The following is a 26794-nucleotide window of genomic DNA, read 5'->3' as shown; positions in this document are numbered from 1 at the left end:
GCCTTTGTGTGGATGTGTGTGTTGTTTGCCAATGTGTAGTTACTTGTACGCCTGTACCTATGATGATACTGAAAAGACATATAAACTTAATATATAAATATTGCCAAGTCTCTTTTTTCCCTATCTAAATGCCTTGAAGACTCTTCAGGAAAGGAAGTATTTATTGGCAATTATGCCCCAAACAGAAGAATAATAAAAAAAATTAATTGGAACTACCCTATTTCATACTTCCTTTTAGAGTATTGCTGGCTATCATTAAAAAAAAGTCATCGCATCCCATATTAATGATCTCGTATATGAGGTGTATTGAGTTAAAAGAGAAACTGAGGCACATTAACATTTTTCAAGAGTTTATTTGTGCCAACACCGATTGGAATTGGGCAGCATCAAATCAAAGTCCTTACAACGACTCAAGGGACTGGGACTAGGGGAAGTGTTTTTATAGAGAAGCAGAAGCAAAGCAAGGAGAGTATTTAATTGGCTGTAGCCTAAGCAGCTGCCTTTTGGAGAAAACCTGATTGTCGTTGGTTGTCTTAGGTTGGATTCCTATCCCTTGAAGCATTTATAGGACTTTGTACTGGCTTAGGCCTCAGTTTGCTTACTTAGGTTGCTAAGGCATTAGAGCCATACTTACTTGAACAATTGTAACAATTGCATAGTGGCTCCCATGACGTGGTTCAAATAAGGTTATTGAGTTTGTATAGTAAACACCATGATGCATGTACCTTTGCTGTTCAAAATTTGATTTGACATCTGAATTAGAAATTGAACTAGCTAAACTTTGAAAAACATATAAGAAAAAACAATTGCTTTAAGTATAGTGAGGCGACACTGGAAATTCCAGTGCAAACATCATTGGCCAAGAAAATGTGGCGCATGTGCGAGAATATATAGAGCTAGAAATAAATTAAAATGGGCCCAGAATTATAGAATGATCCTAGTTCAGTTGTTAACTTGTAACCTTAACATTATTATAAAAAGAGTCTCTGTCACTTTCAAAAGTGTGCTGGTTTGAAAGATAAGTTCTGCTTGTTATCACCAGTTTTTTAATAAGAAAAAAATAAAAGTAGCCTCAGAAGCCACTTTATATGCTGCCCTAGTTGTTTTCAGACATTTCAGAGATTGGATTTCATTTTGTGTATTTGTGTAGAAGGTCATTCTCAATCCAAGATTGTAAAATTCCTCTTTACTTGAAGGATTAATATTGAGGGATGATTTGAAAGGAGAATATAGAAGGAGAAGCAAGTGTTAGATAAAAATGATCAGTGCAAATGACCTCTAATTAAGAATGAATTTAGAAAAGAGAGAGAGAAAAACAACAATCATTTTAGATAAACTTTAAATTAACTTGGATAACTAACCTAATTAAGGAAGTTGTCCTAAACATTTACAGGGATTTTTTTACTAAGGCATAACTAGAAGTGATTCTGTATTACACAAGGAGCACATTTAACAATGTTGAAGAAAAGACAAAAATCTGGAGCATACGCCTTTCTTCTGGGACTTAGTAGTAGTAAACATTATATATTAGAAATGTGTTTGATAAAGAAAAAGATGTAAGTGGCTAGCTAATGGGATTAAAATTGAGAGTGGGAAACAGAGGAGATTTGCAGGTATCTATACATAGCCTTCAGAGAAGAAAGGTGTTAAGAAGAGCAGGTGTGAAGATTGCCTTCTAACAGAAGAAAGACATGTGGAATGGAGAAAAGGGAATATGAATGGGCATAGTCATATAAGTTTTGTAATTGCAATATAGCGAATTTTACAAGACTATATGGGTAATGGTCTCCATTTTGTTTAGAAAACGAGAAAGTTTTTATGAAAGGGATGCAAGTTTAACAAGACAGTGGCCCAAAACAGGAATAGTTCAAGGGAATGAGAGGAAATTGGTAAATGGGAACAAGTAAAACAACAAGAGAACTGAAAGAACATCTTATGTTGGATTTAAGTAATTACAGTAAATGTTAGCATACATTGGAACTATCTACTTAAAGTAGATTATTTTCCTAAAGACAGAAATTATTTTTTCATTTCATTTATCAGTAGAATTTCATAAGTGACATGTGAACACTTACATATTTATTTATGTTAGATTGACAACAGCTACAAAGTCATAAAAGACTAACACATTTTTAAACTATTTTTCTCTTTTTGTTGATCTATTGTAGTCCTATAGAGTACCTTATAGATCATTAATATATGGACCAACTCTATTGCATAAAAATCTGAGGAAAAAATTAACAATTTAAAAAAGCATTTGCTCTTAGAATTTAATATATTAAGTTCAGTGTAAACTAAATCTTCCTTTAAACACTGCTTGCTGATATAGAAAGTATTTTTTTTCCCTGCTGTCATTTTGCATCAGGAGGCAAGTTGCATTAATTTAAGAACAGATCCTTTTGTTCTGTCCATTTCAAGCTCCACATCCAAAATCTCAACCTGTGGATTACAACAATTTTTCCCTCCCTGAGAATGTGTTTTCTTATAATACAGAAAAGAGAATAAAAAGGAAATTCAAAATCTCCAGCTGTTTAAAAATGGGGAAAAAAAGAAAAACAATTTTCTGCAGCTTAAAATATATGTGTTGTCCTAGAGTGGCGATTAGAGCAATTAATTGTGGTTGTTTCCCTTACCAGAAAAATCAATCAGGCAGTGATGATATCATCAGGCACATCAAAAGTTTTAAAGAAAACACAGTAAACAAGACTTAATTATTGCACTTACCACATAGGGGTTGAACTCTAGGAACCCAAACTGTAAGGCAGATTAATTTTCTTCCTTTTATTTTTCTTCCCCTGTGGCAATTGCTATAGCAACAAAACTAGATTGTATGTGCGGCCAATATCTACAAACTTTTAAAGCAAACAGCTGCTAAACTGTACTCCCAGTTCTTAGTATAAAAGAAAGAATAGTCATCAAAAGCATAGAATGACTAGTTCTACAAAAGGTCAAGCCAAATATGTATTTTTTTATTATTTTTTATGTCTTTATTGATTTCAGGGAGAGGAAGGGAGAGGGAGAGAGATAGAAACTTCAATAATGAGAGAGTCATTGTTCGGCTCCTCCTGCACCACCACCCCCCACTGGGGGTCAAGCCCTCAACCCAGGCATGTCCCCTGACTGGAAATTGTACTGCAATGGCCTGGATCATAGGTAGATGCTCAACTGCTGAGCCACACAGGCCAGGCTAGCTTAATATGTATTGAATAGATCACTCATTGTTTTGGAGAGAGCCTTGGAAACATCATCTTTGTTTATATGTATGATGCAAATCATTGCTAGGGATAGTCTTTCTTCTATATAAAAGAGTATAATAAAATTTCCTCTACAGAGTTAATTAGATTTAGTATGGTGATTGCCAGATGTGAGAGGGATAGAGGAGGGAGAAAAGGGTAAACGGGATAAATGGTGAGGGAAGGAGACTTGATTTAGGATGGTAAACACACAATACAATATACAGATGATGTGTTGTAGAAATGTATCCCTGAAATTATTACCATAGACCAGGAGTGGGGAACCTTTTTTTCTGATAGGGGCCATTTAGATATTTATAACATCATTTGAGGGCCATGCAAAATTATCAACTTAAAAATTAGCCTGCTATATCTGGTCAAACATTTAATTAATTCACCCTTAATGTGATGACTGAAACTACTTCTCTTTGATGAGGCCTTGGCAGGGCCAGACCAAATGATTTTTCGGTCCCTGTATGGTCACAGCCTGATGTTCCCAACCCTGCAGTAAAGTCAGTCAGAGGGCCCAGGAGTCTTCCCCATTTGCCAAAGTGACAGCAGGGGGATGTACTTAACACTGAGCATGCAAAAAACTAAAAAGATGAATAGAACTCCCTGCAAGCATGTCAAAAGCTAGCAAGATAATTGGATAGAAAGAAGAGCCCTCCCCTCCCTATTCCTGTAAGTACCGTGGTTTAAGCAGGAGTAGGAGATGATATTTGAGAGGAAGGGAGATGAGATTGGTCTTGGAGACAGGAGTCTGCCATTTTCCAGGCCGTGTAGCTCCTGAATAAAACATTTTTCCTTTTGCACCAGCATCTGCCTCTTGAGCTTGACTTTTGTTACAGCAGGCAGCCAAACCTCTGCGATTTTCCTTCAGTTACAAAACCTATATAATTTTATTAATCATTATCACCCCATTATATTCAATAAAAAAGAGTACAATAAAATTTCCTCTAAAGAACATAATAAACTGATGAACAGGATAGATTCAGTGACACATAGAAGCATGGAACAGACGGACGAATCTCAGAGGGAAGGAGGGGGGGTTGGGAGAGATTAACCAAAGAATTTATATGCATACATACATAACCCACGGACACAGACAATAGTGTGCTGAAGGCCTGGAGTGGGGAATGGGTAGGGGGTAGAGGGGTTAATGGGGAAAAAGGGGGACATCTGTAATATTTTCAACAATAAAGATAATTTTTTTAAAAAAAGAAGAAAAAAATTAGATTTTGTAGATAGAATTACTTCTGTAAGGTATTCTCTCATCTTATAAAAAGCCTACTCTAGCAAAATCAGAGCAATTTAAATTACACTTTTTATTATATAGTTTATCTTGCTTTGTATCATACTTTATGTATGCAATATATAAAATTTATTGAGGCTAGAATGTCTGTGATATAATTCTTCTTATGTGATGTCAAATTAATAATACACCATATACTGACCTGGCAAGCGAGATACCATGATAACGAAGGTGGTTTTCCCAGGGTGAGACTTATCTGTGGCTCTCCAGATGTGCTGACCCCTGCGATTTCCCCAAATGTGAGGATCTTGACTGTATAATTTGTGGTAGAGGAGGACTGCATTCGTGATCTCCCTAAAATAAAGAGAGAAAAAAATAATACACCATAATAATGCTATAATAGAAATGCTATAATCAGCTTATTTGTGGAGATGAAAAACTACCATTTTTAAATCAAATATGTGTAATTTATAGTATATGTATAATTTAACTTATATCCATAATAGTTTTTTAAAGATGACAAATATATAATTTTTATGTAAGTTTTTTAAAACAAAATTTAATTTTTCTAAGTAATAAACAAACATCTTTGTGGGTGTATCTGCTTGTGGGTCAAAACTGATGGACTTTTGAAACAAAATATATTTGAGTAATATAGTTGCTATAATGACAGTTCTACTTATTTAAAATAGATAGCAGTGCATTGAGAATATCTTTATTAAATATAAATAAACAGGGATTTTGCACGTAGTATTTCATTAGCTAATTTATCAAATGTTTAAATGATTGCCTGCGAAGTACTATAGGCAGCTTGATTGATTCAGGCTGTCTTTAGAGCATTTACATATTTATGTCATTCTTCCTAGAGCATTCAGATTTTATTTTCTTTGAAGTAACACCCACATTGCATGTTAATCATATAGTTTTAATAAAATTCATCCCACCTCAGATCTAAGACAGACCCTCATTAGCTTATAATAAATAGTATTAAACCATAACCCTGTCTGTCACCCAGTCAGTCCAATGTTCCTCCTGGACTACAGTGATTGGTTAGGTAAGGATGCCTGTCTTAATTTAGTCACAGTGAATCCAGGTTGATATTTCCATCCTTTCTTCCCTCCCTGCCTCCCTCCCTTCCTTCCTTCCTTCCTTCCTTCCTTCCTTCCTTCCTTCCTTCCTTCCTTCCTTCCTTCCTTCCTTCCTTCCTTCCTTCCTCTCTCTCTCTCCCTCTCCTCTTTTTCTCTCTCTCCCTCCCTCTCTTTCTTCCTTCCTTTTTATCTTTTCAATTGTTGGGGAGAATCTTTATCCCTCTCTTCCTCCCTCCCTCCTTCCTTCCCTCTTTTCCCTCTCTCTCCTTTTATTCTTCTTCATCTTTCTCCTTTCTTCCTTCTTTTCCTCTCTCTCCCTCTCTTTCCTTATAGATGAGCCAAGAGATAATATCACTGTGTTGGTTTATACCTTATGATAAGTAAGGGACAGTTATTGGACCACTCAGAATAATCCAGAAGCATGGAAAGTTTTTAAATTTTCTAGTTGAAAGCCTTAGTTCTAAATGTTTTAATAACTGTGTCATCAAATGCTCTACGTGTTTAATGTAGTTTGAATTAGATTTTATGTTAGTTAAAACATAAAATTTTTATTACTGTACTCCCTTCTTGACTAAAGTATGATGAAGTTAATTTTCTGGTTTGAACTTAAAAAAAATTCCTAGACCATTCTTATATGTCTCTATGGCATGTTGTAAATAAAATAAGAAAAAAATAACGGATATATAGAATTGATCACAAGAGCTATTTATTCCTAAATGTTTACTTTTAAGAGTGTTTTTACATCATAACAAGGTTATATTATTTTTTCTAAAGAGAACTGCAGACACAAAACTATTTACTCATTGCAAATCTGTATGGACACTCAGCAACTTTGTTATTGGCAAAGATCTTAGCATATTTAAACATACGTATTCATTTATTTTAATATCCACTCATGCTTAAGAAAATTTCATTATCTAAATGACAAAATATACTATATTCTCATCTCTCCCAGAGAAATACAATATTAGTAATTTTGTATGAAAGTAAGCAGATGTTTAAACGCAGCTGTTTATTAATTTTAATATTAAAGGCTTATTATATGCAGATAATTCCAGGCACTGTGGCTAGAGCTGTGGTAAAGAGACTTTGTGATTCTTGACCTATTAGAACTGACCGGCCACTGATATATCAGATATATATTTTTAATGACAACATTGTATGTAACCATATGCTGTCATAGTGTTCTGAAAGAAATGATGGGTGAGCATGAAAGAACATAATTAGTTCCTTCTCTGGAATCTATGCTTTTTCAGAGGATATCATTTAAGTAGAGATATGTGTGATGAATAGTCACAAGAGAGTCAATGAGTTGGAAGAGATGGGGGTGTTACCATAAGCAAAGAAATTAACATGGTAAAAACTCTGAAGTTAATAAAGAGAGAGCAAGAGCTTCTTTTCATCAGAAAAAAAGAAATAAGGAAATTAAAGAGAGAGCTTAATAAGTACTAACCATAAGAGTTGAACCCAATGAGACCTGAGAAACTAGCAGGAGCCGAGTCATGTAAGGGCTCATAGCTTTTTTTTAACTGCTTTGCACATATTATTATAAATCCAGTACACATTTATTGAAATATTTTAAACTATAGAGTACTGTCAAATGAAAACATCAAAATGTTCATCAACCTGTTGGTTAAAATATTGATTTGAAGAGAATGAGAGATGAAGCAAAATAGAAACAAAAACCAGTTAGAAGGTGCTAGGCAAGAGATGTAGGTCATTAGAACTAAAATAAGTGCTGATGATGGAAGATAATTGGGTTTGTGTGTGTGCACTGAAGATTGTGAGAGGAGAGAGATAGGTGCTAAGATGGATTTACTTTTTCTGCAATGTAGAATTGGGCAGGTGGTACTCTTTTCTGAATTGGAGAAAAGTAGAGCAAGTTCCTAATTGAAGATTGTGGATTCAGTGCTGGGAGTTCATATGTTTTATTTGAGTACACATGGAACAGTATATTCCCATGACCTCCAGAGATGTCAAACAGATAATTGGCTATTCAGGCATGGAACTCAGAAGAGAGTTTCTAGCTGAAATATGAATTTAGAAATTCACAGCCTTTTGATTAATTATAAAATTATACCATCACTTCACATTATAATCAACAATATTATCTTACTTTTTAAATTAACAAGGTAAAATTGACTTTTTTATGGTACAGTTTTATGAATTTGACAGATGTGTGTATATTCATGTAAATACCATCAATTATAAAGATAGAAAACAGTGCCATCACCCCCTAAAGGCTCCCTCTTTCTGTCTCTTTGTAGTCACACACATGGTCCACTCCTAATCTTTGTCAGGTACTGATCTGTTATTTATCATTATGGGCTCTTTTTTCTTTTTGAGAAAGTCATATAATTGGAATCACACAATATGTAACTTTTTGAGACTTCTTTTACTTAGCCTTTAAGATTCTTGCAAGTTGTTGTGCAAATGAATAGAACTCTTTGTCCATAAGCAAAGAGATTCGGTGCAGGTAAACATAAATATTTGTCTTTAATACTCATTATTCGATTGTAAGAAGCACTGCAATTTGTTCATTCATTCACCTTGTGAAGGATGTCTGGGTTTTTCCAGGTTTTGTTGTTTGTTTTTTTTAATTTTATAAATAGAGCCTCTATAAACATTTGAAGACATGTTTTTGTGTGACTATAACTTGATTTTTTTAGGGTAAATTTTGACAGGTAAGATTACTAAATCATAAGGCATGCATATGGGTAACTTTATATATATATAAAACAACAACAACAACAAAAAAACAAAAACCTCCCAAATTGTTTTCCAGATTGACTGTATAATTGCTCTCCAATGAGTATCGTTTGCTCCGCACCCTGACTAGGATTTGAAATTGTCATAATTCTTACTTTTTAAGCCATTCTAATAACTGTGTAATAAGATCAAATCATGAATGAATTTCACTAAAGGGGAATTACATTTATTTGTCATCCATATATTTTTATATCCTGTTTGCCTTTGTCTTCCACATATACACATATATTCTTTGGTTATGGGTCTCTTCAAATCCTTTGCTTCTACACCTCCCACTTTTTCCATTGGGTTGCTTATATTTTACTGTTGATTTTTGAGTGTTCTTTATTAATTCCGATGCAAAGCCTTTGTCAGATATGTAAATGGAAATGATTTCTTACACTCCGTATATAGCTTTTCCTTTCATTCTATGAAAAAGACTTTCAGAAGAAAAAAGTATTTAATATTTAATTAACTTTAATTGATACTTATTATAGTGCTAATATTGGTGTTATATTTACAAACTGCATAACTCTGATAATGAAAAATTCTCTGTGTTCTAAAATTTTGATAATTTTATACTTTACATTCACATCTATTACTTAGTTGATCTTTGCAGAAATATAAGAATTCTATTGAGGTATATATTCATGCATATAAATGTCCACTTGTTCTAAAATAATTGTTTTGAAAACATGACCACCCTTATAGTCTTTTATTCTTATACTTTGGTCATAAATCAAAGTTGTATGTGATACAACTTCAGGAATCTCTGTTATTCTGTTCATCTATGTGTCTCGCACCTCTCCAAACATCACTGTCTTGATTACTGGGGCATTATATTGTTATCAATTCAAGCAATGTTATTCTTCTGGTTATATTCTTGTATTTAAAAACTGTTTTGCTTTCCATTATTTGTGCATTTTTGTTCAAATTTTAGGATCTGCTTGATTATACCTACAAGACAATTATGCTGGGATTGTTATAAATATTGTGTTAAATCTGTAGATCAATTTGGGAACATTGACATTTTTACTATGATGAATCTTTGACTCAATCAACTGAGAATGTCTGTTAATTTAGGTCTTTTTTTTAAAAAAAAATTTTATCATGTTTTCATTGCTTTATATGTAATTATTTTTCACTTTAGAATTTTAAACTTTTTAATATAGTTCAAATGGTATTTTAGGTTGGATTCCTACTAGTCATTGCTAGTATATTGATATATGATCACTTTTTGTGTATTGAATTTGTTTCCTGTAAACTTAAGCTCACTCATTCGTTCTGGGAGTTTCTTTGTATATTTCCAGGATTTTATTTGTAGATAACACTGTTATATCTAAATAGGGACAGTTTTTTCTTCCCTTCCAATTAGTATGACTTTTATTTATTTTTCTTATTTCACCAACTTTGATTTTAGTATGAAATTGAATAGAAACAATGAGAGTAACTGGTTGGTTTTATGTAAGTTGTCAAATATATGTGCATTAAGTTGTTCATGGTCTTCTTTACAATGCTTTAATTGTTGTGGGGTCTATAGTGATATCCCACTTTAATTCTTAATATTGGTTATTTTGTAGATTTTTTTGCAGTCCCCCTTTTAGAAGTTTATCAATTTTATTAAAAGAATCAGCATTTAGTTTTACTGAATTTTCACTATTGCTTTGTTTTTAATTTCTACAACTATTTTTTCTTTCTTTCTCTTATTTTATTTATTTACTAAGATTGAGTATTACATTAGTCATTTGAGACCTGTCATCTTTTTTATTATGATCATTTAATGCTACATATTTTCCTCTAAGCACTGATTTAGCAGCATTCTATACAGTTTGATATGCTGTATTTTTATTTTATCTGTTTCAAACTATTCTCTAGCCTTCCTTAGACTGTTTTTTGTTAAACCATTAATTATTTAAAGTGTGTTGTTTTATTACAAGTATTGCCTTTTTGTGTGTGTGTTTTTCCTATTTGTCTTTTATGTGTAGATTTGTGTTTCTCACTAAACATGTGTGCTTTTATCCATTATTATTAACTTCTTTTGCTCTTGAAAATCTTTAATGTCACCGACCCTTTCCTTGTCATCTCCATTCTCTGTTGTACATATTCTGTTGGTTTTTTGAACAGTTATTATATTTTCATTTTTCCATTCGTTGTTATATACATGTAAATATTTATTTGCTGATATCTTAAAACTTCATTTATTTCAGCAGTTTTCTTCAATGACTGTTGGAACATTTTATAAATAGTTATTGTTAAGTGTCTTAGAGAATTCCAACATTAATGCTATCTTGTCATTGGCATTTGTTGATTGTCTCATTTGTGATAGTTGTAGAAATTTTTCTGGTTGTTCTTTGGTGATTATTTTTGGTTCTCTTATGGATGTTTTAAAAAATATTTTTTATTGAAGTTACTGGAGTTATCTTGGTTAATAAAATTAAATATGTTTCAAATGTACAATTCTGTAATACATCATGTGTATATTATACGGTGTGTTTACCATCCAAAGTAAAGCCTCTTTTCATCACCATTTATCCCCCTTTCCCCTCTCCCACCTCCCCCAAATCCTCTTTCCTTCTGGTAAGCACTATGTCTATTAGATTTTTGTTGTTGTTTTGATTTCTTTTGTTTTACTTAATTCTTTCACCTTTTTCAGCCAGGTCACCAACCACCTTCTCCTCTGAGAGCTGTCAGTCTGTTCTCTATATCTAAGTGTCTGCTTCTATTGGTTTGTTTGCTTATTTTGTTCATTATACACAAAGGTACACTACTCAGTCATAAAAAAAAAGAAAATCTTACCTTTTGAACAGAATGTATGGACCTGAAGAGTATTGTGCTAATTGAAATAAATCAGTTAGAGAAAGACAAATACCATGGACATTTTTGAATGTTGTGATATAAGGCAATGAGTCTTATTTAATTTTTGTGGAAAATATTCATATTTTTATTTTAGCAGGCAATCAGTTTAGCAGGCTGAGTTTGGCTGACACATTCTGTCCAGGTTTCTGTAGGTTTCAGTTTTAATGTTACTTCAACTTTTAAAGACCTTGCAATGTTTTTCTGACCTGCTCCCCATGTACACCAGATAGTAGCCACTTTTAGAAACTGAGAGGTGGTTTACTTCATTGCTCAGTATTTAGGTATCTATCTGAAAAATTTGAAAACATTTATTCATAAAGATAGATCTATCCTTATGTTTACTGCAGCATTATTCATCATGACCAAGACATGGAAACACATCTAACATGTCCTTTCAGAGATGACTGAGTAAGGATGTGTTGCATACATACCACAGAATACTACTCAGTCATAAAAAAGTGATAAAATACAGCCATTTGAGACAACATGGATGGCTTTTGGCATTATTATGCTAAATGAAATAAGTCCAACAGAAAAAGTCAAGGACCAAATGATTTCCCTCATAGATGGGACATAAAACTGAAAACAACAAATGGACAAACAAGAAAAATAAAAACAAAAACTCATAGAGACAGTCAACAGTATGGTGGTTACCGGGGGGGGGGGGGGGGGGGTGAGGGAGGGATATAGTAAAGGTTAAATGGGATTAAATATATGGTAACAAAAGAAAATTTGGCTTTGAGTGGTAAACATACAATTCAATGTAACGATGATGTATCATAGAACTCTACACTTAAAACCTACATAATTTTATTAATCAATGTCACCCCAATAAATTTAATTTTAGAAAATAAAGTATTTGTTTCAGGTTAAAGTCACACACATGTTCCACTGGTTTTACCCCAAAGCATAATTTCTTTAGGTCCTTTCTCTATATCATCTTGGTACTAGCTAGATACTCTGTTAGGTGCTTTATTTAGAAAAACGGGATTCTTTATACACCCTTTTCCACCAATGTGTAATTTTTATTTATTTATTATTTATTATTATTATATACTGTACCTGTATCCCAAAACAGTTGGCATAAGACAGAGATAAAAACATCAATGAGGTTTATCCTAATTGTTGGTAATGCAGCTTTTTCCCATTATTCAGTTTCCAGGCTGCCGTTGCTCTTGCCTGAAGAATCTTTTCCTGTACCATAAGGCAGAACTAGAGGCATCTCTGGGCGCTCTCTGACTGTGCTGATATCCAATTCTAGCTCTTGGATTGCCTTGAGACCAGATTGAGAAATAACAGAGAAAAATAAAACTAAAAAACTCACTGCTCTTCAATAATACTTCACATCCTAATCTTATCAATCTGCCTGCTACTTTTTACTTTTCAGAGTTCTCACGTGTCCTTTCCCATCTGCTCTGCTTAGGTTTTATAGCTGCATACACAGAGAGAAAGGATGACCTGTGTTTGCTTGACCTTTAAGTTTCCTGTAGTAGTAACCTGTCTATTTTATTTTTACGTCACTAAGCATACTATTCTGGTATGGAACTCCAAGGCAGGGATTAAAACAAATCAGCCTTAATTATAAATTTGCAAACCCATAAATACCCAACATAATACAAAGTCCTAAAAACAACTGAGCACTTGCTTGTGAGACAATGTGGACTTAATGGATGTCTGAACAATGAAGCATCCAGACTTACTCAGCTATGTCCTAACATTATTGATTTGGAATGATTTGGAAATGAGTTTATGATAGAAGCTATTTCTAATCCTGAATATACGTATCATTTAAAGACTCAAACTGAATACAATTCCCCAAACAGGCTTGAACCTTATCTTCATGCAGTTCTTAGAAAACATAGCAGCCGGGACTGAGAATTGAGGCTAATGGAGTGCTGCTACCTCTCAGACTATGAAACTTGTAGCAGTTGTAACAGGACTAAAGGATTTAGAAACCATTCTAATCTGTTTGAACAGACAGAATTCTCCAATGTGGAAATTTAAAACTTAAAATATAATAACATTAGCATACTATACTAATAATATATTTAAAAAAGAAATGATGAGGGCTATGTTTGTCATAATATAACCGTATCATATAACCATATTCCTAAGGCAGCGAGAGATACCAAACTTAACCAAGTATCTGTAATTCCCAAGAGTAGTTATTATGACAACTATGCACTAGATTCACTTTGCTTCTATAATAAATGTCTGCATTGTGATAGAAAATGTAGCATAATTTTCTAGGAGATAAAATTGGTTTGACAGCAGTCTCAGTTTGTTTCACATGAAATAATCTAACATGTAAAATTTTTTCTAGCCAACTAGGGTACATCTTTCAACTTTTCTCGTTTATAAATCAGCATCACTTGGGAGAACAGAAACTTCCAGTGAGCTTAATCAATGGGGCTTTTGGAACTATTAACCCACAGTTGACAAGACACTCACATTAGTGCCTTATTATATGTATCATTTCATAAAATTTTATAGTACAATGTAAAGTTAGAAGAAGCAGAGCCTCAATTAGCATTTATCTTTGGAGAATAAAATAAGCTTTCATCCTAAAGGTCATATAATTTTGCTTTCATAATAATACTGTATAAATTTTTTAAAATTATTTTTGGATTATGTGAGATTCCTATTTCCAAATTCTAAATTTTAAAAAAAAATAAAGTTTGAGAGAATATGCATCTGGTTAGGAAAGTAGACTGCTTTAGGTATTGCAAAGTGGGAGGGATGTAACTTAGGGAATTAGAATCTTAAAATAATGTCAGAAATGTTGAGATGGGATAGCCAATGAATTCATAAATCCTTTTTAAGACATCAGGAAATGCAGATATCACTAAGAGCCACTTCAGATAAGATGAGCTGCTTGCAGCATCCCGTTAGGGGATTTGAAGAAGATGCCTGGAAGCTACCAGCAAAACCATATCCACCATCTGTTAAATGTGCTTAGTCACCACTGGTGCAGGGTCACATCTGGCTTTTATTTCACTTTCTAACTCTTTGTGCAAGTGTCTTTTAATGGCAAAATTTAAATGGAAAATTTTCAAACAAGAGAGCTTTTTCAGTCCCTGTAGTGTGGGCATTAGCTTATAAAGGCAGGAATTGTGATCATTACAAACAGACAATAACCTACTATTCAACATTCCTAAATACTCTTCTACTCACAAACTTAACAATTATACATCATTCATTTGCCTATACTGTTAGTTTTCTATGGCTCCTGTAACAAAGTACCCAAAATTGAGTGGCTTAAATAACAGTCTCACAGTTCTGGGACCAGAGTCCAAGATGAGGTTTCAATAGGGCTTGGTTCCTTCCGAGCTATGAAGGAGAGTCTGTTCCACGTATAACATCGCAGAAACTCCATTTCTTTAACATGACCCGATTTCCTTTCCGTCTCCTTGATTCAAACTGGAATTGTCTAGTCTAATGGCCCCATGACTCCGCTTGTCTTCTTTTGTTCCTTTCCCTTCTACCTTTGAAGCCTCTAGGACAGTAGTTTTTCTGTTTGGTATCAAATTGTCAGAAAAAAGCCTCAGGTCCTCTGATTAAGAGGACAGTTTCCTCTCAAAATAAAGGTAACATTTTGACCTCAGTTTTGTTTTAGCCCCAGGCCCCTGAAAGCTCAACTACCCTACCAACCACACCCTCGTGAAACAATACAGAACTACACCGTGACTGACAGCAGGACCTGATACAATCAACTACTCCTTACTCTGGCCCCAATCAACCAGAAAAGTCCACGACTCAACACCCTTACTCATCATGATTAATAATCTTTCCCGTATGTAATGTCCTTGTGAGGGCCATCTGGGAGACAGGTTTTAGACATTAGCTCACCTGTGCCTCTGGGCTTAGTGCCATTTCCTTAGATAAACCTTTGCTGCAAACTCCTATCCATGTCTTTTTGAACTTTGATTCTTGCAGACAATCGAACCCCTTTAGTCTGGTGACACATGGTGTGTCACCATTTAAATAGTCACCATTTAAATAAGTTTTTACTAAATCAACAGATGACATGGTAATCAAAGCATTTTAGTAAAGAATACACATCTATGTCTAATGTAGTCTCTTTTTCACTTTGAATGATAGCCATCTATTGTTCTCCAGAAAATTGGTGCCATTTTGGACCCTCAACTGATATCTGCTTTTGGATAGTAAGGGTTATTTCAGCCTTGAAGAGGCAAAACTAATGTAGTTGAGTCCATGTAAATACCTTTATAACTTCTGTAATAGTTACAATGTTCATGAGTTTATTGAGTATATGCCAGGTTAGCTGAGAAAGAGGCAGATTGACTGTCACAGAATAAGTCATCTTTCCCACCTGATTAATAAGGACTTTGTCAGTACTGAGCAAACATGTCATTCAAACACAAATCCCTTTAATGCTGTACTTTTCTGATAGACCCAGTTACATGCATTTATAAGACCTACACTTATAAATTCCTTCCATCATTTTCCCTCTAAGCCCCCAGTCATTTAGTCAAGTTACTAGCCACCTCGGATCATGTAATGTAGATCCACATATTTGACCACTTTCTCATTTAGACAAAATGCACACCAGATACACATATCAAGTCTGTACTTTGAAAGATGCTGACATTTTAAGTGTATTCCAAATATTTTCCTCAACTCCTAAAAATAAGCATGTCTTTCTAGATTTGAGATGAATGTGTGAATGTCTTCTATTATAAGTGTACGCCTACGTAATTCTCCTTTCTTTTCTTGAGGTATCTATTTTAAATAAATTGTTGCTATGTTATTGATGCAGAACTGTGAACGATTCTTGTAACTTTACCGGCAATTGGTAGCCTTTTGGGTTATGAGGCATTTCTTTTGTCCCATGTAATGCTTTTTAGTCCAAAATCTACCTTGTATGATATTAAAATTATGGTCCAAATGTTTTAATTGCATTTACCTCTATGTATTTTCACAGTATATTTTCATTTTTATGAATAACTCATTTTAGGAGTTTCCCTTCAATCAAGCATCTATCAAGCATCAAAAAATGTTTTGCTTTATTATTGATGTATTACATAAATATGTTTAATTTCACTTGTTTTTATTATTTATATGTTTAAGGTTAGCTGTGTGAGCTTTTAGTTATGTTTTTATTTTAAATGTATTGCCCTTTTCTGTTGATGTTTTATTTTTTTTATTTATTTTTAATCCTCACCCAAGGATATTTTTTCCGTTACTTTTCAGAGAAAGTAGAAGGGAGAGAAAAAAGAGAGAGAGAAATATCAAAGTGAAAGAGACACATTGATTGATTGCCTCCTGAGCCTGCAACCAAGGTATGTGCCCTTGGCTGGAACCAAACCTGGGACCCTTCAGTCCTCTGGCCAGCACTCTAACCACTGAGCCAAACTGGCTGGGGCAATAGTTTACTCTTTTGTTGTTGTTGTTTTTGTTTTCATGATATAACATGTTCTTTTGGGGTTTATCAAAGGAATGCAAAGTTGATTTAACATTTGAAAAGAAGCAAATGTAATTTTCCATATTACCAGGCTAAAAAAATAATTAAAGAAAAACATATGATATTTTATATATATATGCCATAATAATTTTTGGTACAATTCACCTTACATTTATGTTAATAGTTGTATTGTATCTGGCAGATAAAGGATATCTCTGAAAAAATTTAAAGATGACATTATATTTAATGGTAAAGACTCAGTGTTTTTTTTCCTAACTGAGGTCTAGGAAAAGATGCTCAGTCTAATCAGTCGGTATTGCAGTGGAGGGTCTAAGAAGAATAAGCAGAGTTGCAACATGGCTCAAAGACAAAGGCGCAAATCCCATAGCATCAGATAACCTGGAAAGTTATGTTCTAACGAGGTCAACTGTACTTACCTGATAGTCATGCAAGTGATTCCTGTCTGCAACGTAGGTAAATGAGCCATCTGTCTGCTGGAGAGATAGCTGATCCCCTCAAAGTCAGAGTTTCATTTACTTCAAATTCATTTTTATGGGGTGTGTGTGTTTAAATTTCCCTTTGAACAAGTTATAACATCTTACTGGTTCCCTCATTAATTAATAAATTATTTTATATTTGTAAAAAAAAAAGAAGAAGAAGCAAAATACAAGGAAGACTTCTGGATACCTGTTCAGTGTGTAAGGAGCTTGGAAATTGGCACTTTCTTCCAACACCAATTAAAAAGCTGAACAAACTGAAAAACTGACTACTTTTCTAAGATCTATAAAAAAGATGAAGACATGGGCAAACCATTGAAGAGATGGTCAGGCCAATCCAGAGAGACATGGATGTTGCTTACCTGAGCAGAAACTCTTGAGTGGAATCTGACCTAAAATCACTGCAGAGTTATGATGATGGCAAAGATTATAATAATAGTTTTATACTTATTTTTCAACTCATAAAGTGTATACATTAAACAAATACAGCTTCTTTTGTGTCAGTCATATCTCAATAAGTGATTTAAATAAAAAAACATATGTATGTATATACATATATTTCAATTAAAATAATCAAAATATTTATATATAAATGGAAATGGACTTATAGACAAAAATATTTTAGAACAATAAATTATTATAAAAAGATCAAAGAAACTATTAAAACATATAGATATTTCAAATCTCAATACATTGATGTTTTCTTATAACATATAATGTTAAAATTTCAAAATTTCAACAATAAATTGGCAAATGTAATATATTACCATAAAGAGAAAACTTAACATGCAATTTTAGAAACTTAATTTTGAAACAGATTAAAAAGTATAGTATTAAGATAAAAACTTCAAGGGTGTAACAAATATCAGAGAAAAATTTTTTTGAAGATTCTCTTGAATTACACACAATATTTAGGAAAAAATAATATGATATTTTCAGTACATAAAAAATAAATTTAATGACTCATAAATTGAATAATTACCTGTGATAGATGGTGAAAAACATTGTTTATTGTTCTTAAATCCAGGAAGTAAATCACAGGGAAAAAATATACACACAGGAAGGATTATTGAATTTAAAAAAAAGTTATCCCATATACATAATTTACAAAATTTACGTGACTTTTAAGAACTAAAGATAGCCATGTTATGTTATCAGGTTTTTCTGTTTCACATATATGCATAATTCTGGTCTTAAAATGAATCTAGAACTGATAAAATTACTTGAATATGACATGCATTTGGATGAATATATCTCCCTGTTTTCATAGATACCCCTGAGACCATACCACTACATACCTTGGAAAGAAATAAAAATGCCAATGAATGCTACACTCTAATTATTTGTTGAGATATATAAAGACATATAAAGCTTATTTAACCAGGCTAGATTACCACTGACTGACTCATTGTATTTGTTCACACTTCCATTTCTTGCTGTGAAATCCTAAGTAAGTGTAGACAAATTATTTATACCATATATTGATCTTGTTACAATTTTCCTATGTTAAACTGTACTTTGTTTTATTAAGTTGGTTGATGTTTATCAGGAAATTAATGTGTTTAGTCAAAATCAAATGTATAATGAGAGTTTTTGTAAAAATTTCAAGGTTAATTACTGACTGATTCAAGTATTAATTCTTGGTTCCCTAAGTCATGACATGAGTTAATTCAGCTTGGCCAACCGCCTGATATCTTTAAGGAGTATTTTACTGAGAAGATTTTCCGAAATGTGTCACCACTGTTTTATTTAGACTTTTCTTTTCAATTCAATTCGAAGTCAATTTCTAAATCAATTTATTTTTTAACAACTTGAGAAAGGTTAACCTCAAGTGAATATAAGCCAAAGTTCCCATTTAGAAAATAATCATAAAAATGTTGACATCTATTTAACTCTAAAACTTTTTTGCACTACTTACAAAACAAATTTTAATTGTTAAGTAAAACATGTAAAATCACCTACATTCTTCTATCCTAAGCCTAGTAATGGCTTTGTGACTTTTATATTTATTCAGCTTATAAAAACATGTCTTCCTTTATTGAGAATCTATCCAGACTGATGCGCATACATAAGTATATGGCTTAGCTTAGTCACCTATATTTATTCATTTATTCATAATTTATTACTCCATTATGTTTTGAAATTGTGTCTATACTATGAATAAATTTTTATTCTTTGCTATTTGGTTTAAATTCACATGGCCTCTTCACTATAAAATTATTTGCCTTTTGTTGCGTTGCAGTATAAAGTGTGCTCTCAACTCTTGGCTTAGTTACAGCTTGTCCATGCGTAATTTATTATTCCTAGTAAAACTTAATGGAGAATAGAGTTTATTTTAATGTAAATAAAAATACATACAAGTGGCCTAATACTAATAGCCAAGAGAATTTGAAACATGGCTTAGAAAAACAGCTATTATTTGTCACTAGTTAAGTATTTGAACCTAGATATATTAAGGTCAAACTATGTCATCTTCAAAATGAGGGTATTATACCTTATTTCCCATTCATCAGCGAAGTTACATTATTACATATGTATGAAATTATCAACATTTTATTTCATTGTACTCCTCTTTTTTTGTTAATCCTCACCCAAAGATATTATTTATTTATTTTAATTTTTAAATTTATTTTTATTTTTAATTAATTTATTTTGGGGGAGAGGAGGCGAGAGAAAGAAAAACATCAATGTGAGAGAGACACATTGATTGGTTGCCTCCATTATGTGCCCCAACCTGGGCTGGAGATTGAGCCTGCAACCCAGGTATGTGTCCTTGACAGGGAATCGAACCCAAGACCCTTCAGTGTATGGGCCAATGCTCTAACCACTGAGCACACCGACCAGATCACCATTTATTTTTTATAAAAAGTGGGGGGGGGGGAAAGAGGGGGGAGAGAGAGAGAGAGAAACATTGATGTGAGAGAGACACATGGATTGGTGGCCTCCCTCACATGCCCTGACCAGTCGGGAGATTGAACTTGCAACATAGGTATGTGTCCTTGACGGGGAATTGAAACCACAACCCTTCAGTGCACAGGCCAACAGTTTAACCACAATGGGCCAGGGCATGTATTTCTCTTTTTTTTAAAAATACATTAGAATTTTATTATCTAATAAGATAATAAATGAATAATGGTACAAAGAAGGACATTATTATCAATCAGTAGTCTTTATGTTATGTCTCATAAGCCATATATATATTTATATCTACCCTTACATATTTGTATATATATGCCTTATATTTCATATACATGTTATGTCCGAGAATCAGATCCCCTATGGGGCGGAAAGACAAGCACTCTAGAGCTAATAATGTAACAGCAAAAGGGACTTTTATTCCAGCTAGCTGGGGTTCGGTCGTATCCAACACAGTGGAATTCTGACTCGAACCCTGATCCAAATTTACAACAGGCTTATATAGGGTTACAGTGAGCAAGCAATCATTGTCCTTGTAAGGGTTGTAAATTCTTCAGGAAGGGTGGGCTCAGGATGTTTCTCAACCACAGGTGCCTGAAGCTTGAGTGCACCTGGTATTTGTCAAACCCACTGATTTAAGTTAATTCCTGGAACTGCCTCCACCCTCTGCAGTTTACTGAGTCACTCCTGTGTGCCTTTTGTCCTGCCCCGGGGCCTAGGGGCCTGCCTCTGTCTTGGTGGGTCCTCACATACATATATACATACAAACATGCATGTATATATATATGTGTATATGTAGATGTTGACAGATGATGACATAAATATAGTCTAGGTACAGGTACAGATAAAGATTATATAACTGTTAGCACACACTACATAATCACATTTAAGTTCCAGGTCCAAACTTCTTATTTGGTTAATCTCAGTCAAGTTACTTCACTGCTTCAAGGCTCAGTTTCTTCCCTTCTTTAATACTTATAATCGCACACATTTTCTTAAGTTTATTATGAAGTTAGAATATCATAATTTTTGTAAAGCCCTTAGCACTAATTATTCTATACTCAGATCAAAAGTTAAAGGTTTTCTATGTCCTTCATAGGCTTATACAATCTGGCCCGATATTGTCATTTGGGCGTCATTCCCTGTTTCTTTCCTTCCAGCTCATCCTGCACCACACATTTTAGTCTCTTTCTTTTTTCATCCATGCCTTAGATCAAATGATTCTCCTACTAAACTGTTGAAAATGTCAACACTACTTTTCAGGTGCCCTATCTTAATTTTCCTCTTTCGTTTACCTTGGCCAGCATCACTAGACTTGCTTTGTTTTTTCCTAATAAATGTTTACTAAGTAAATAAATAGTTTATTTATTCATTCAGTCATGCATTTATTTAAATATTGTCTATTTTCTTCACTGGATTACATACCCAGCATTAAAACAGTGCTTGTCACATAAGGGGTGATTAATCAATATCTGTTGACAAATTAATGAAGTCAAGGTCTATTCTATATGAATGTGCTTAATTTTCATAAAGATATTTAAAAATCCTTAAAGCCTGTGTTTCTGGCCAGAGATTTAGGTCATGAAAAAATTTTTTAAATTTTATTCATAATGTGTTTGAATGTTTGAACATAGATAAACACGTTTATTTAGAAAAAAAAAAATGCAAGTAACCATATTTTTTAAAGTATGTGTTTGACAAAACTAATTATTATAGCAGTAATAATTTTTTTGAAATGAAGTACCAAATTTACCTACCTGGAACAAGTAGTGAAGAAAAAGATACTATGAGGAGAACATTATCAACAGAAATTAAAGCATGAAGTAGAAAAGTTTTTGTAGGAAAAGGCCAGCAAACAACAAACAAACTCTGAAGGAGTTGGGTAGCAAGCTTCCCAGAATCGCAGAAATCCCCTTGAAAACGAGGGAGACATTTCTGACAGGAACTGAAAACAGATCCTTACCGATCTGGGAAGCTTGTCCCCAGGAGAGTTATGGCCTTAAGAACAAATGTGAAGCATTAGCACAAAACAAAGCCATTTGTTCGTGCGCATTTTATAGTTTCTACTGATCACTATCTCTCACACCTGCCTTTCTGTAACTCACAATAAAAATCGCTGGATGGTGAGGAGGGTTGTTGCAGCGCCTCCAGGGCCTCAGCCCTCTGCATCTCCACCTAAATTCTACATTCTCCGCGTCTCGAGTTTTCTTCGCGTCCCGCGAGCACAACAAGTTTTGACTGAAATTTTTAAAATATAGCAAGCAAACACAAGAGAAGTGGATCTGATCATAGGATAATCAGGGTGAAATAACACTTAGAGCTAAATGTTAAAATATTACAGAGGCATCAATAACTTAATACTTTACTCTTCTCAGTGATGAAGACAGCCTCAACATTTCCCTCACCTAAACTAAATTAGACAGGTTTCTTCCTTACTACATCTATCTCTTACTAAATTTCTATCTCCCTTTTCTGAGAGCATTTACTTTAGAAAACTTGCTTGTAAATTTTTTCTCCAACCCTTTGGTTTGTAAATCTACAGCTCAGGACCATCTTTCTCAAGGACCAGGAGCCATCCATTTGAAATGTAATCATCCAGAAAAATAGCAACTCTGTCTTCCAGTCTAACTTCCTTAAACACCAATTAGCAAACACAGATGGCCTAATCACATTGAACAACCTGCCACTTAAGTCTTGTAGCTAGTATTTTCCACTAGCTCACCCAATACTCAAAATATCTCCCAGCTTTTGTAGTCATTCCTTTCCAATTATTTAATGAACTTCAATAAATAAAAACAGAATACTACTAACTATTTGATTATGCTGGAGTTCAGATCATTTTTTAAAATGAGTTGGTTATTTTGCACAACAGGAATGCGACTAAAGTATCCCTCCCAATTACAAACTTATACCATTTAAGGATTTTTTTAATGAAGCCGATTTTTCATAAATGTCTTTATTTCTATAGATAATTATAGTTTTCTCCCCTCCAGTATTATAGAGAGATTTACTTGTATTTTCTATTATACATTTACAACTTTTAAAAGAAATAGTATATCTGTTCCCTTTGGAATTTATCATTTCTAAGGAACAGATTTTTTTTTTTTTTTTTCTGATGTGGCTCTCTAGTTGTCCCAATACCACTTAATAAAAAGTCCATCTTTCCTTTTCTGACCTCAGTCAGTTTTGAAATAAACTTTAAAAATAGCTATACTTGTTTCATAATAACAGCTGATGGTATTTTTTATTTACACTGCATTCAATTTATAAATTAACCTAGAAAGAAGTGGCATATTTAGGATATTGAAATTTGATGCAAGGTCATGGTGTGTCTCTTCAATTATTCAGGTTTAATCCAATGTCATTTATTAGTATTTTATACTTTTCTCATATATATTTTGGAGATTTTCTGTCAGGTTTAAAATTCAGTATGGTATTTGCTCTAATATATCAAGTTTTCTCTTCCATTACACCTAAAATTTTTATATTTATTTTTTTATTTGTATGTATGATGACTGTTGATTTTTGTAAGTTAAATATATATAATCTGTTATTTTACTAAATTAACTAGTTATTCTAATAATTTTGCAAGTACTTTGTTGCCCTAGATACAGTCATACAAAGTGAATATAGTTTTAATTATGTTATGATTTTCAATGTTTATGAATTTAATTGCTTTTTCTTTCTTCTTTTTAATTGCATTGATTTAAATATCCAATTATATTTTAAACAATCTAAGAAATAGTGGGTATGTTCTCTTGTTTATGATTCTATGATATTCTTTCTCTATATATAATATGATTTTATTATATTTAGAATTGTATCTTATTTTATCAAATTATTTTTCTACATCTTTGGAGAGATTAAGTTATTTCCTTTTAAATCTATTAATATCATGGATGTTTTAAATGGTCTCTTAATATTGAATCACCTGTGTATTCTCAGAAAAATTCTTGCTTTTTCATAGCATATTGATTTTAAATGTCATATTGGATTTTAGTTGCTAATATTGCATTTAATATTTTTGCATGGATATCACTTTCTGGAATATATCAGTTTTATATATATAACATATATAACACACACATATATAACATATATAATATATATATTAGAAAAGTTGTGGTTATCTTAAAATGGAAGCAACTTAATTGCATTATTTTCTACTATAAAATACTGTTATGAGAGACTTTTGATCGATATCTCATTTATATTCTTAAAATGACTTCATTCTTCAGTTTCCATATTATCAAGACTGAATACTTATACAACCAAATTAATGTATATCATATTTTAGTCTAAGTCTTCTTTCAAATACATGAGCTCATAAAAAGGCAATGTCAAAGAATTTTCTGGAATAACAAGCAAAACTATGTATTATATGTACATATGTTTTCTGTCCCTTTTGTGATATTCTCCCTTTATATATATGAAAAGTTAAATATTTCTAGATAATTAAAGATATATAATTTGAATCATGTTATGTGTTTTTTAAAAATAAATTATTAAATCTAAGTCTGCAGGCAAGTTGGGTTAGATTATATATATATTTAAATAATACTATAGATAGATTATCTTAAGATAGGATACACACATATACACTGCAGATGTAGGCAAATATGGTGTGTATACATAGGTAGTAAGCATGAAATAATGGAGAATTCCATTGGTAGGGAAGAAAAGCACTTTATTTTCTTTATCATTATAATTTGAATTGAGAAAAAAAAGAGAGGAATGAATAGCATTGCAGCTTGTTTACTGCTAACAAGTGGTCAAGGGAGAAAACATCTCATCTTGTGAATCCAGGAAATATAATTCCTGGATTATAATTCCTGGACTACTATGTAAATCCAGGAAATATAATTTCTTAGAGGTTTTCAAACAATATTTAGAAATAATTAAAGAGGTTAAAATGTAAGCATAGCCTCTAGAGGTAAATTTAGATAAATATTTTCATGCTACTTGAACATCATTATTATACAAAGATGGGTATGGTCCAGGGAAACACAATATAACATAACACAAGTTAATGGATTTTTTAAAATGGCTAATTGCTGCATAATAGTTGCCAATGAACTAACTAATTTCACTAAATTATGGAGATTTGTAAATATTTGTATTTTCATAAGTATTAATTATGAGTAATAGATTAAGATGGCAGAAACAGATTTTGTTTTACACCAGCTGCGCAGAATACCAAGGGAAGAGATCTATGGAAACAAATCAGATTTCCCAAAAGTATACAAATAATGAATCTTTTTGTTAAGAATGTCAAGTTTAATTTAACGTTGGGGCTGCTGTGTACTACTCTTCAACGTGTATTTATTTGGAGCCTTGTGCCAGCTCCCTGGATGGACTCCAATGCCTAGTGAGCTAAAATCTGGCTTGCCTAAAGAATGATTCCAATGTACTCAAATTTGACACACAACATACACATCCTTCTAAATAAAGTTAACCTACTGAGAGCTATTTGAATGATTAACTTTGGTTTAATTTCTTTTTTCCCTTTTCTTTGTTATCCTCACCTGAGGATATTTTTTCCATTGCTTATCAGAGAGAGTAGAAGGGAGGGAGGGAGAGAGAAATATCTATGTCAGAGACACATCCATTGGTTGCCTCCTGCATGCACCCCTACTGGGGGCATGGAGTGAACCTGCAACCCAGGTATGCGCCCTGGACCAGGAATGGAACCTGGGACCCTTTGGTGCACAGGCTGGTGCTCTAACCACTGAGCAACATTGGCCAGGGCTTTGGTTCAATTTCTAAGATGTAATCGTTTGTGTTATTTGGAGCCTATCATACTATTTCAAGCATCTCTTTCCTCTTCATTGAACCTCTTTCCTCTTCATTGAATATCATCTTTATTCACTCTATAGAAATGACAAACAATGCTTGAAACATCTGGAGCTGTACTACCTGATAAAGTACTTGGCATTATCACAAGTTGATTTCCTTTGTGTATATTTGACACTGCTTTTTTCCATACAACTACAGAGAAAAAGGTTTTCAATACAAGTAATATCATGTTATAAACTAATTAATTAACTAAAGTAATTCCTCACAATAGCTGAGGGAAATTATAGTTCTTGCATGCTATCACAGTGTAAATACTAATAAATAATAAGTGACCAATAATCCAAAGTTACTGACACTAAAATTCTTTTAACATTAAAATATTCTTAACATTCTTCCTGACTCTAAAACTCTTCTGTCTTAAATGCTTAGAGACTGTTTTGAAAAAAGAAAATGGGACTTGTTTCAGTATATATATTTAAAATTATACATTAATCTATAAATGATGTGATAATAACCTTCTCAAAAACAAGCCTTTTCTTAAACTTTGAAATCTAGATTCACTATGCTCCAGTTCAGTCAGAGAAATACAGACTGGGAAAAATATGTAATACTTTTACAATGTATTTTCCCTTCCATTCTGACTTTGTCTCATTGTTTAATGAGTCCCAGTTCTGGTTCAGTGTAGTGCTAGTCATAGTGCTCTCAAGATTCACAAACATTGTAAACTCCAAGTTATTCCAAAGCCTTTTCACAATATGAAAAATGCCAGGACACACTTTTGGGGAAAGACACTGAAATCCAGTCTAATATTTGAGCAGCAGATTCATTTCAGAATGTCAAAGAAGCAAAGATTTAGAGAGATAATTTTTTCACTTAAAATATAATCGCAATCATTCACATTACTAGAATTCTCAAACTTTAATAATCATACACTGAGTTTTACAAATTAGGGCATACCTTGTAAGTAATGTGGGAAACTAAAT

At 32.9% G+C, this 26794-nt stretch overlaps 1 non-coding gene across 1 annotated transcript; it reads left to right on the top strand.

Annotated features, from left to right (window-relative positions):
• The first annotated feature begins 4679 nt into the window (after positions 1-4679).
• Positions 4680-4843, top strand: LOC148093687 (U1 spliceosomal RNA). Its single transcript, XR_015714135.1, has one exon. It is a non-coding gene; the product is annotated as a U1 spliceosomal RNA (small nuclear RNA).
• The last annotated feature ends 21951 nt before the right edge of the window (positions 4844-26794 follow it).

This window comes from Miniopterus natalensis, chromosome 2 (genome assembly GCF_054644295.1).
Source record: "Miniopterus natalensis isolate mMinNat1 chromosome 2, mMinNat1.hap1, whole genome shotgun sequence".
Classification (NCBI taxonomy): domain Eukaryota; kingdom Metazoa; phylum Chordata; class Mammalia; order Chiroptera; family Miniopteridae; genus Miniopterus; species Miniopterus natalensis.
The sequence above is the reverse complement of the archived record's forward strand: the minus strand, read 5'-3'. Positions and strand labels throughout refer to the sequence as shown.